At 46.0% G+C, this 10,650-nt stretch overlaps 1 long non-coding RNA gene across 1 annotated transcript; it reads right to left on the bottom strand.

Annotated features, from left to right (window-relative positions):
* Nucleotides 1-9,585: 9,585 nt before the first annotated feature.
* LOC120993784 lies at nt 9,586-10,130 on the bottom strand. The gene is made up of 3 exons (XR_005777318.1): nt 10,090-10,130; nt 9,794-10,010; nt 9,586-9,703 (listed from the first exon to the last, which is right to left on the bottom strand). It is a non-coding gene; the product is annotated as an uncharacterized LOC120993784 (long non-coding RNA).
* Between the last annotated feature and the right edge of the window lie 520 nt (nt 10,131-10,650).

Genomic DNA, 10,650 nt, shown 5'->3' on the forward strand with positions numbered 1-10,650 from the left:
GGGAGCCCAGTCTCCATTCCCCAGCGGCAGGCTGAGTTACAGGGGGCAGAGACAGTCGGTCCTGTCCCCCAGCGGCAGTGTGATTTACAGGGAATTGGGAGCTCAGTCTCCATTCCCCAGCGGCAGGCAGAGTTACAAGGGGCAGAGACAGTCGGTCCTGTCCCCCAGCGGCAATGGGAGTTATTGGGAATTGGGAGCCCAGTCTCCATTCCCCAGCGGCAGGCTGAGTTACAGGGGGCAGAGACAGTCGGTCCTGTCCCCCAGCAGCAGAGTGTCCTACAGGGAATAGAGAGCCCAGTCTCCTTTCCCCAGCAACAGGACACTGTATTGGGGGCGGAGACAGTCGGTCTCCCTCCCCAGAGGCTGGAAGTATGTATGGGAGAGGAGCTTGTTACCCCCTCTCCCTATTGGCAGTGTGAATTGCAGGGAATTGTGAGCCCAGTCTCCATTCCCCAGTGGCTGGGTGATTTACAGGGAATTGGGAGCCCAGTCTCCATTCCCCAGCGGCCATGTGATTTATTGGGAATTGAGAGCCAAGTCTCCATTCCCCAGCGGCAGGCTGAGATACAGGGGGCAAAAACAGTCGGTCCTGTCCCCCAGCAGCAGATTGAGTTGTTGGGAATTTGGAGCCCAGTCTCCATCCCACAGCAACAGAAGGATTTGTTGGGAATTGGGAGCCTAGTCTCCATTCCCCAGCGGCAGCTTAACTTACCAGGGGGAGACAGTAAGCCCCACAACTGTGCAGATGGGACTGTAGTCTCTGCACTTACAGCACAGGGGGTAGGGACAGTCGGTCCTGTCTCCCAGCAACAGGGCTGTTTAGCCAAAGGGAAGACAGTCGGTCGTCCCTCCAGCAACCAGGCTACAACCAGGCTTCTTCCGTGGTAGCGCTGGCACCAGGGCAGAGTACCGCTGATCCCTGCCCACAAAGCAACCTCCACTCCAAGCCAGGGAGCAACACAGAGACCGGGAGTACCAGTTACCAACATAACCTTGGTGGACTCACTGGACAGAGACAGGCTACCAAATTCAACAGGTCCAGTATTTGGTTGTGGGTGGACTGCCAGACTAACTCAGATACCGACCGGCGTGAGGTCAGGTATCTGGTTAGTCTTCCCTGGGAGGGGGAGATGTGTGGCGAAACTAACCTCGCCACTGGGTTTTGGAAGGGCCTGTTTGCCAGCCTCTTGCCCCAGGATTATGGGCCCTCTCATCAGCCCATGCTAAACTTAAACCCCATGGTGATTTGACTGTGTTTGTGGCATCTGAGCGCTGTTCGGATATATTGAGCGCTCAGATCCAAGCCATCTGGGAATAAGTTGAATGTGGGGGTTGATAATAGTGGAAATCAGCCTCTGGACTAGCTGTGATCTGCTCTTAGAAGAACAGACTTACTGGATGATGGATGACATCTGTAGTATCCCAGAGGGGGCACTACCATTTTTACACCCTGCTACTGTCTCTAATGGCTAACAAATAATGTCATCAGTGTATTTGATTCCAGGTCCTTTGATATTGTGCCTTAATAACATTGCTATGTCACTTATGTATAATATTACATATAAGGTGCCTGGTTATTCAGCAGGTGGCAGTGTATCTGGCGAGATCTTTAGATAGAATGGAACTTACCATTCCATTTTCCCCCCTTTTAGGCAGAAGTGGGTTTGTCCTCATTCCTACCAAGGCAGGGTGTGGCGAAACTAACCTCTCCACTGAGTTTTGGAGGGGCCTGTTTGCCAGCCTCTTGCCCCAGGATTATGGGCCCTCTCATCAGCCCATGCTAAACTTAAACCCCATGGCGATTTGACAGTGTTTGTGGCATCTGAGCGCTGTTCGGATATATTGAGCGCTCAGATCCAAGCCATCTGGGGATAAGTTGAATGTGCGGGTTCTGTTCAGTTTGATAGGAGTTATGTATTTTTGTGTAGTTTTGCTGTTGTGAATAGAGGTATTTTCTGTACCTAGTTGGCTTACCACACCCAGTTAAGCCAATTATCTCACACAGCCTAACTCTGTAAAAACTGGTTCTGGGCAGAAAAGCCATGCTTCCTTTGTTCACAAAGGACTTTTACTAACTTTTGAACCCCTGGTCTAATTCGTGCCATTTTGGGATATGTTAAATGTCTATGTGTACTGTAATGGGTGGGACATTGTATATTTGAGTAGTGATGTCTGTCCTATTGTCTCCATGTGTGTATTGGTGATTTCCCTTTGTCCTGAGAGATAATTGAATTACTCCTCGGTTGTCTCCAGGACAGAAGACATTGTGTATTCCCCTGCCTGTGATAATTACATCAACCCATTGTGTAAGGTAGTTGTATCACAGGCAGAGGGGAGGATTTTGTGTGGGAGTGTTTTACTGTATTGTACGTATTTATTGGTTGTTTTTACAAAACCCTGTGGGTGGTACTGATGTGTAACAATGTTTATATAAGAACAATAAACACACAGCTATGGGTGACCACTGCTTGACCCTCAACACGGAGCTCAGTCTCGTTCACTGTATGCTGTTAGAGACTGATTGCTAGGAGTGTAAGCTGCTTGGGTGCGTTTCCTATTCGTCTGCTAGCAGCTATTCATGAGGTTCCATTCGGCGTTTGTAGCATTCCCTTGTATGCTGTTACAGAGGGCTTTCAGGAAGCTATAGAGGAGTTGAGAGTTGGAAGGAGACGAGGCAAGATGGTGCCGTGAGCGAAGCACCCCCCACTCACTGCAGCAGGAGCACCATGGCTCCAGGTAGTTCACAGACAGAGTATTACGAGGGGGTCAACAGCCAAAGGCTCCCCACTCAAAGGTACCAGAACTGCTAAAAAGCCCAGATACCAGACCAAAGCCAGAGATTAGTACAGCAGAGAAAGGCAAAGCAAAGTGTCCGAGCTGACCTGCCAGTGCACTCCAAAACCTGCTGGAGTCAGAGAAAGATCAAATATTATCTGGATGCAAGTTTATTCAAGTAAAAGTGTTGAACTTTATCAAGTCTTAACTCGGCTTGTTCCTCCAGCTACAGCTCCTTTGCATGCTGCAGAGCCTAACCCTGGGGAGCAACAGTATCCAGGTAGGAGCACAGTGACACACAGAACTAGTAAGACCGCATCACCACTCAGCATTTCCAACACACTTGGACCCCAATCGTGCCTTGGGGGGTGGTACGTTGCACATTACTCGCCAAAGGGAGATGGAGACTGAAGAGAGTGGTACCAGAAGCCCAGCTAGCATTGATCAGAAGTGGGGTCTGGTGCTGAGCTCTGCCTTTGGCACAAAATTCAGTGCTGGAACTTCCAGTATGGTTAAGAGATGGAAGGTGGAGCTAACCAGCAGTCTGCAGCATTAGCTCCACCCATACAGAATGTCCTCACACTGGCCAGTGGCAAGCATCAGGACTGAAAAAGGGGGAGAATCTTTCAAGTGATTGAACATGTGCTGTGATGGTCACCCCGGACCCAGCCTAGGTGCATAAAGTAAATTACAGATAATCTGACTAAAGGGGGCAGCAGCCCACTGAAATGTCAGGCAGCTTGGCCCACTGGGAACAGATTCTCAGGCTGGGCCTGGATATATGTATATATTCATCCATCCATAGCACCAGTTAGAAAAATGCAGCCTACAGCTTGTTTTATAACCGGTGCTACTTGACAACCAGCATCAGAACTATTGTGCTGGATGAATATGAACGATCTCATAGAAAACCATGGAATCAGTACAAGCTTCAGAAACATTGGATGGAAACTGAGCTAGACTACCATATATATGTAAGGGGCTCTAAGCAATCTGAAAATAATTATTGTATGTGCCCTAAACGATAAGGCATCATCCTCTTCACAATCCTGTGTTTGGCTGTAAGACAGCTGGATACCGAAGGAGCCTTCCCCTGTCGCTTTGTCTGCAACAAGAGACAAAAAGCAACTAACTCCACCCCTTTGCTAAGCCCCTTCCCTCAGCAGTCTGCCAGCCAGAAAAGATCAGGAGGAATCTGACATCTATACCCCCTGTAAAATTTCTACAGAACCCTATTTCAGAAAGGTGCAGAAGATCATGTACACTGTGGGAAGGCTTATCTCCGATTTACCTGTATCCTTCACTTCTAGGTTTACTGTTCCTTTAAGAGTGAAAAAAGGCAAGACACAGAGAATAGGAAAGAATAGGGAATATTTTAAAGAAATTGCAAACATGTGGATGGCATTTCCTGACGCACAGCAGACATCCTGGTACTAGAGGACAAAATAGCCAACATGTTAATTATTTTAGTCCCCACAAGAGAATAATAATCTGTTCTTTAACCCCTCAACAACCAAGCTTGTTTCAGCTTTAAGGGTCAAGCATTTTGTTCTTTCTTTTAAATGCCATAATAATAAAATAAAAAAACATAGATGTAGCTGAATAGAGCCTTGTTTATTTTTTATTTTTATTTTTTGCAGGATAAGTAATGTATTTTAAAGGTATTTTTAAACACTGATTGTCCCTTTTGATTCTGTTCCCTTTTATTATTACCATTCTGTGTAATGATGTGCCTTGTACTCTAGTACCCATCCCCCATTGTGCTGATAAGACCACATGTGTTATAGCATGACCGAAAGAGTCTCACCCCATATTCTCACCCCATATCGCATGTTGCATATTTAGGCTAGTGATGTTTATTTACTTTTTATTATTCAGTATGTGATTTGTTTGTGTTATCGTATATTTAATCACACTTAATAAATATATTTATTCACTTAGCCTACGTAAGTTTATTCATTCTCAAATCTTTTGAATTCACGTTATGTTACAGTACCATATTTTTGGGCAACATTTCAGAGTACATATTTGTTTCAAATTTGTTTCTTTTCTACCCTATTCCTAGAGTCAACTTTTTTATTTAAACATTTTTTCTTGTAACTTTGTGAGAAGACTTGATGATCTCATTGGTACCATTTTGAGGTGCATAAAACAGATTTTTTTTTTTTTTCACATAAGAAAACATTGTCATGGGGAAAAGGGTTTTCAGTTTTTAGTTTTTATTTTATTCCCACTTGTTTGAAGGCATTTTACCTCTGATAACTCTTGTCAGTGCCGTATTATTTTTGCACTGACTCTTAGGCTGCGTTCACACGGGCGAGTATTCCGCGCGGGTGCAATGCGATAGATGAACGCATTGCACCCGCACTGAATCCTGACCCATTCATTTCTATGGGGCTGTTCAGATGAGCGGTGATTTTCACGCATCACTTGTGCGTTGCGTGAAAATCGCAGCATGCTCTATATTCTGCGTTTTTCACGCAACGCAGGCCCCATAGAAGTGAATGGGGTTGCGTGAAAATCGCAAGCATCCGCAAGCAAGTGCGGATGTGGTGCGATTTTCACGCATGGTTGCTAGGTGACAGTCTATTCACTATATTATTTTCCCTTATAACATGGTTATAAGGGAAAATAATAGCATTCTGAAAACAGAATGCTTAGTACAAGGTCGATTGAGGGTTAAAAATAATAAAAAAAATTAACTCACCTTCTCCTCTTGTTCGCGTAGTTCTCCCGGTCTTTAGTTCTTTAAAAGATACACTATGGGCTAAAGGACCTTTGGTGACGTCAGATCACATGCTCCAATCACATGGTCCATCACCGCGGTGATGGACCATGTGATTGGAGCATGTGATCTGACGTCACCAAAGGTCCTTTAGCCCATAGTGTATCTTTTAAAGAACTAAAGACCGGGAGAACTACGCGAACAAGAGGAGAAGGTGAGTTAATTTTTTTTATTTTTTTTAACCCTCAACTGATCACCTACTAAGCATTCTGTTTTCAGAATGCTATTATTTTCCCTTATAACCATGTTATAAGGGAAAATAATAACATCTACACAACCCCGATCCCAAACCTGAACTTCTGTGAAGAAGTTCGGGTCTGGGTACCACAGTCGGTTTTTTATCACGCGCGTGCAAAACACATTGCACCCGCGCGATAAAAACTGAACATCGGAACGCAATCGCAGTCAAAACTGACTGCAATTGCATTCCTACTCGCGCGGGTTTGCCGCAACACACCGGGACGCATCCGGAACTAACCTGGACACGCTCGTGTGAACCCAGCCTTAAAGGGGTTTCCAAGATAATAAAAACTCTCAGACAAGCCCAGAGTCATTCACTTCAGCACTGGTCCAGTTCTCCTGCTACTGCTTGTTTTCAAATTGCAGCAATGACAAGCAGGCATGTGACTTCTGCAGCCAATCACTGTCCTCAGGGGTCTAACGCTGAGGACATTGCTTAACTGCAGCTGTGACTTTCCATATATCTGCACCGCGATGTGCAAATTACAGTGTCCAAGATATGCATGTGTACAGCACATGACTTGAGCAGCCAATCACTGTCCTCAGTGTTAGTACGCTAAGAATATTGATTGGCTGCATATGTGCCATATAATGGTGCACCCCCATGGCAGTTTGTAAACAAGCAGTGGCAGGCAGACCAAATGCTGGAAAAGGGGGTGAATGTAAGATGATTTTTTAATTCAAAGGGTTGTCTGAGATTTTTAATCATTCTGGTGAAAACAATCTTTTGTTAAAACACAAGGCTAAGATTAGCCTTGATGAGTTTTTTGCTCTCTAAAAAGACAATCAAAGATGCAGATTTATTTATTATACTCACTTATATAGCTGACATATTCCACAGCGCTTTAGGCTACTTTCACACTAGCGTTTGACGGATCCGTTTGAAGGGCATTTCAAACGGATCCGTCAATAAACTGACTAAACGGAGCCAAACGGAAGCCATTCAGACGGATCCGTTTGTACGGATCCGTCTGTTTTACGGATCCGTTTGTCACGTTGGTTTCCGTTTTGTCATCCGTTTAGCGGATCCGTTTTGGAAGGAAAAGTATCTTTAGGTTTCATCTTCATGTATTCAGATCTATAGGGTTTTAATGCTCCTACATTTCTGCAGGGCTATCTTGTTGAAGTTCCAAAGCTGGTCCGGCTTTGATAATGGACCACACCTTTTGGACTCTTGTACATGACTACATGCACTTAAAGATGTATAGTGTTCGTTAGAGGGCCATATGTCCCTGATCGTCATTGATCGTGCGTACAGGAGTACAGAGCATCATGATGCTGACCATGTTGTGCCGCAAACTGGGCTATTGTCCCGCACTCATATGATCTATTAGTGCAAGACTATATCCCCGCGGGCAGCTCAACTTGCACAGGATGATTGTACACTATGATGCTGTGTGCTCTCGTGCGCACGATCAATGCCACTACGGGACATATGGCCCGCTCACGGACCGTATGTCTCTTGGGGCATACAGTCGTGTGCAAGAGGCCTTAAAGGGGTTTTCTCATCTCATACAATGGGGGCATACCACTTTAAGATATACCTACATTGTCTTATAGGTGCGGGTCCCACGGCTGGTACCCTCACATATATTGAGAACGAAGCCAAGAAAGTAGATGAGGTCGCACTGTGCTGCCGCCCTCCATTCACTTCTATGTGAGAGGCGGGGATTAGCGCTTGGTGGTGGACATACCATGGGAAATGTGTCCTACAGCAACAGTGCTCCCCGCTCCGTTCTCGATATAGGTGCGGGTCCTACCAATGTTTACCCACACCTATCAGACAATGGGGACATATTCAAGTGAAATCCCCCCATTGTCTATGTGAATACCCCTTTAAAAACTGTATGTCCCTTGCGTGTCCCTTGTGGTAATCACACTGGTTATATTAGCGTCATCGGGAAATCATTAAACGTTAAAATCACAATTTATTAATTAATTCCTGATGCTCATGGACCGTGACTCCCACAAGGGCTCATATGAAAGGGCACAAGATTGAACAATGAACAAGCATTTGCTTGTTCATGTGCCAATCATAGGGTCTACGATCAATAAAGAGCCAAAAGATAGCTCAATATTGATGGTCAGGTTTTAATGGATCTTACGACATTGGCACTAATGCTGTTTTGATATAAAAACTACCAAGGGTGTTATAATAAACGCACAGTAGTTAGACTAGGGTAGTTTTAATTTCAACACAGCTATAGTGCCAAGGTTCCCTGTACAGGACAATAAAACACAGACACAGTGCAGTAAAGTATAAACATTTTTTTATTTTTTATACAGAAAATAAATAAAATAAATATAAACAAAAATTATATTTACAATTGTTCATAACGGTGAGGGGAGGTGGACTGTCGTGGGGTTGATGGTCTGGGGCTGGCAATGGTAGCCCCCCTGTCCTGGCGATCCACTGAGGTAAAACTACGGGCCACAGGAAAGGATGCAGGGCGTAATTGCGGGGTGTGGAGAAAGGAAGGGTCTAAGGAGGAGGAGGCCCGAGCATGTGTAGAGGTGGAGGGAGTTTGAAAAGAAGTAGGAGGAAAATACGGGGCAGGAGAAGAAAAAGAAGCAGAAGGAAACACATGCTCGGGGGGGTGGGAAGGGAAAGGTTGGCGGTACTGGCCACTCGTGTGGGATGGGGGGTAGGTGTGGGATGGGGGGTAGGTGTGGGATGGGGGTGGGGGTGGGGGTTGGGGGCGGTGCATGATTTCCCATGACCCGTTCTCTAGCATGATCTTGTACTCATGCAACTGCTCGGGCGTCATTGAGTCCATCAAACTGATCATGCTTAGCCCATAATGGTAGTTTGGGCTGCGTTGAAACGCCGACTCCGCCCCCTGCCAGCGGCGAATCAAGTCAACACCAAACTCCATCTGATGTTGGGCAAAACCTTCTAGAGCGTCGGAAACGACCTCTACAAGGTTTGCATAATCAGCTCGATTTGGCCTACCGGATCTCTGCCTGCTCACCAGGGCTCTCAAATTTTGACGAAAACCTAAGAGCCTCTGTTGAGCGGAGGGACCCGGTAGGGGACTCGGATTATCCTGAGCCGATGCATGAGGGACAGGAGGGCTGGCGCTGGCGATCCGTTCCGGTTCCGCCTCAGGAGGTTGGTCAGGCTCCCGAGTGCTGCTGGCACTTCTGTAGAAAAAAAAAAAATGAAAGTTAGGAATTGTTCTTTAAATAAAACATCCATGTTCTATGCCAGTGTTTCCCAACCAGTGTGCCTCCAGCTGTTGCAAAACTACAACTCCCAGCATGCCCGGACAGCCTTTGGCTGTGCGGGCATGCTGGGAGTTGTAGTTTTGCAACAGCTGGAGGCACACTGGTTGGGAAACACTGTTCTATGCTATGTCTACCGTATACCATAGGGGGCTGGCCAAAACAGGGAAGCTAAACGCTCTGCTGTCTCAGACAGCCCCTTAAATTCAGACGGAGAGAACAGTTGTCCATCTGACTGTGGGGGGCTGGCCAAAACAGGGAAGCCAAACGCCTCGCTGTCTCAGACAGCCCCTTAAATTCAGACGGAGAGAACAGTTGTCCATCTGACTGTGGGGGGCTGGCCAAAACAGGGGAGCCAAACGCTACCCTGTCTCAGACAGCCCCTTACAGTCAGACGGAGAGAACAGTTGTCCATCTGACTGTGGGGGGGGCTGGCCAAAACAGGGGAGCCAAACGCTCCGCTGTCTCAGACAGCCCCTTTACAATTTATTTTTTGAATAGTTGTTATAAATATTTACCTTTTCGGTGCCATTGCCCTTCGTAGGAACCCCAGGGCCGCCGTGTGGATGTAGGTGGCCCCTGAGGTTCCTCCGGAGCCACTCGGGGCCTGAACCTCCTTGTTGTAATCCCTCCTGAAGCGGTCCCGGATAGATCGCCAACGCGTTGTAACCAGTTTGACTATCGAAAAAAACAATAAAAACTAAAATCAGCATGATGAAGGAAAAGAACAATATTTTAAAGTATTAAAATACATATTGTTTTACTTACCATATTTCTCCTGAGCCACCGCATCTAGATCCCCCCAGGTCTCAAAAACTGAAGCAGAGATGTCCCTCCAGAGCCGCTGGGTACGACGATGATCGGCGTGGTGGCGGTCGGAGTGGTCCCATAATGCTGGACGCGCCTCCACCAGTCGGATGAGGAGCAGGTTATCTATGCTCGGAACCCCGAACTCCTCATCTTCCCTGGTGGAGCCTACGGAACCCTGAAAAAAAGGGAAATGCAAAATTTAATGTAAATCCTAATACAAAATGCTAATTAAAACTACTTAATTCAATACTTACACGTCTACGACCGCCACGCTCATTCCCGCGGACTCTGGAGGCGACTGGGGGATCCTCGCTGGTGGCTCTAGGTGCAGATTGCTAAAAACAAATTTTATTTTTTTTAGAAGACTGTACTTAAATAAAAAAAAAAATTAAGATCTCTATATATATATATATACTTACTTCTTGACAGCCCCGGTCCGGGCTTGGTCCACCTCCCCTGGACGCTGGCGATTCGGCAGGTGATGGAGAGCCCTCCACAGACGATGATGAAGAAATCTATAATAAGAGCACATACTGATTAATGCAACGAATCAAACAGTAAAAACTCCAAATGTTGATTTTATACTTACCGGCCACTGAATACGGCGGCGGCGCCTTCTGGGTGGGTCACTCCAGTCTATGGTTGTCTTCTTTGATGACATCTGTACGCAACAGAATACCAGACAAAATGCAGATAACGTTAAAGGAACTTGTAGAGCACTATTTCCTCATATATCAACAATTTATTTTTTTCAATACTTACTTTTTAAAATATAGATCTGGGCTTGCCCACCGCAGATAGTTTCAGTTTTTTTT

This window comes from Bufo bufo, chromosome 3 (genome assembly GCF_905171765.1).
Source record: "Bufo bufo chromosome 3, aBufBuf1.1, whole genome shotgun sequence".
NCBI lineage: Eukaryota > Metazoa > Chordata > Amphibia > Anura > Bufonidae > Bufo > Bufo bufo.